Genomic DNA, 2761 nt, shown 5'->3' with positions numbered 1-2761 from the left:
CTATCAATTTTGCGGAGACCAAGGTCGGCAATGAAGTCATTGAACATTTGCATCCGTGCAAAGCAGACATTAGCATTGCTCTTGTCTTCCGTAGTGCGAAGGAGGTTAAAATCTCCACCCACCACCACCGGAAGGGAGGCCGAAGAGATCTTCCGGTGGAGCTCCTCGAGGAAGGCGGCAGACCGACTATGGTCTGCGGGCCCGTAGACGATGACGACCTCCCACTTGAAGTTGAGAGACCTCTCGAAAAGCTCCATGCTCACAAAGAATTCCCCCCGGTCCATGCTTCCCACCTCAAAGGTGGCATCCTTCACGCCTAAAAGGATGGCACCCGAGTGGCCAGCGCTCCCATTAGAAGGGAGCCAATGCCACGCAAAGAGGTGGGAGCTCAGACGGTCAAGCTCAGGAAGCGAGAATTCAAGACGCATGGTTTCTTGGATTGCAACAATGTCAATGTGTTCCTCACGCAAGTACTCTATGAGTTGGCGGTGTCAGCCATCATGGCCGAAACCGCGGATGTTCCAGAACAGGGCACACATTAAGGCGCCATTGGGGGGCTGCTTGACCCCAGGACACGAGAGGCACTATAAGCACGGAGGGCCGCAGTGCGGGAGCGAGTGCGGCCACGGATTTCTACATTCCCCACTGGGGGGCACCTAACTGCCTCAACGCCACCGGGGGAGGGGTCTCACCGGCCGAGGGTGGAACAGGAGGCAGAAGGAAAGCCGCACGGGCCTCCGCGAGCCTCCCATCAAGGATCTCGCGGGCGCAGATAGCCGCAATCTGGACTAAGGGGGGACTAGCTTCCCCCCTAAATATGATCACAGAGTCAGAGGCCACTTTCGTGAGGTTGCCAAGAGGAATCGACTCAAGAGCAGAGAAGGAACAAGACGAAGCCGAAGGGGGGACGACAGGCGTACCTGGCTCCAGGTTCCGAGCAGCAGCACGGATCTCCGCCCGCTCGGTGATGGGCAGAGTCGGACTACCCTCGGGGTGAGCAGCATCCAGCCGAGCACTCAAACGGGACGCAATCACCGGGGAGGAGGCCGACCGGCCGCGACGGGAGTAGGCGGCGGACCGTGGAGGGGGAAGGCTGGCGGCCATGGGGGTGGTCACCCGAGCCTCCCCATCCGTGGTCAGGGCCCCTGCGGGTGAAGCCAGAGGAGCGGCCCCGGAGCAGCTGAGGAGGAGTGGAGCCGGGGTATGAGCCGGGGACGGAAGCAGCAGAGACAGAGGAGCCTCGGGAAGGGTGGGCTGAGCGGCGGGGGGCGACGCCGGATGGGGTGCGTCGACCACCGGGGCCACAGCCACCACTGGGGAGACCACCTGATCCACCAGGAGCAGAATGGGATCCGGAGTATCCGCCGAGGGGAGGACCAACTCCGGACCCAGCGTGACGGGAGCAGCCGAGGAGGGAGAGCGCAGGGAAGAAGCCGGGCAAACGACCAGGCCAACGCTAGAGATGTCGCTCGCCTCGATGGAAATCGCCGCAGAGTCCGAGGGACCGCCGAAGGCCTGGCTGGGTGTGGCCTGGTGGCCCTTGCCCCCAGCGGCAGGAGGAGGGGGTGAGGGGAAAGGGGAGCGGGAGTCCTCCGAACCCCCCTCCTCATTCGAGTGGTGGGAGCGGGCACGGTGACGTCCGTGGTAGTCCCCATCGGCCCCCGGGTTGCCACCGGGTAGGCCGGTGTCGAAGGAGCGGGGGCGGCCGACGTGGTTGGGGGGCTGGGGGGAGATCCTGAGGTCGAAGCCCTGGTCGCTGAAGAAAACTCGGACGATGGTGCGGAGCTTGGAGGAGTCGAGGCACTTGACCTTGACCCGGACCTCCTCCTCTTTGCGCAGAGAGAGCTCATCGACCACCACCACCTTGACCAAGAGACGGGACATCTGGCGAATGACGAGCTCGGACCGCGCAATATCAGGGAGGTCGGCGACAAGAATCCAAGCGGTGTCAAGAACGGCCACAGCCTGAGCATCGAGGATCGGCTCAGAGATGTCGACAACCAGCTGGTTGAGAGCGAGCGTGATCCGGCCACTGCGTGTCGCGTAGCCATAGCTGACGGAGTCGGTGAAGACGACGGTGAAGATGTGGCCAGCGGTGAGGGTGACCACCCAGTCCCACTGGCAACGGTAGAGGTGGTTGAGCTCGGCCTCAATCATCTCCGGGGATGCCACCCCGTCGACCACGGTGACGACCGCCTGGAGGGTCGGCGAGGGTGGCGGAACGTCGGGGACCTCGAGGTGGAAGAAGCCAAGCCCCTCGATACTGTGGCCGTACATCATGAGCTCCGACACCACCGATCTATCCGGGCACAAGAGAGCGGGGTGGCCCGGATCCTTGCAGCGGTAGCAGCATTGGGGATTGACACAGTTGACCTGCGAGTGTCCCCCCACCCCGTAGATGAAGCATGGGGGGCGAGGGAGGCCGGAGACGGGCCCAGGTGCGGCGGAGGAACCCGGGGCCGCCGAGGGAGGCACGGGCGGAGCGTCGCGGGCACCCCTGCGCTTCTTCTTCTTGACCGGTCCCGAACGTCCGCGCGCAGCGCCCCCGCCCGTGGCTGAAACCGGGGCAGTGGCCGCGGGCACAACAGCATGGATCGGCACATAGCGGCGAGAGGCAAGGGCCGGCGGTGGACCTTGGGTGCGAGGGGAGGCCAGACGCGATGTCCTGGGTGGGGATGGCGAGCGCCCGCGACGAGGAGGCGGGGAGGGGGAACGGCGGTGAGCCCTCCAGTCGCCCGAGGCGGCCGGGAGGGGGGAGCGG

This window comes from Triticum dicoccoides, chromosome 6B, assembly GCF_002162155.2.
Source record: "Triticum dicoccoides isolate Atlit2015 ecotype Zavitan chromosome 6B, WEW_v2.0, whole genome shotgun sequence".
NCBI classification, from domain to species: domain Eukaryota; kingdom Viridiplantae; phylum Streptophyta; class Magnoliopsida; order Poales; family Poaceae; genus Triticum; species Triticum dicoccoides.
The sequence above is the reverse complement of the archived record's forward strand: the minus strand, read 5'-3'. Positions refer to the sequence as shown.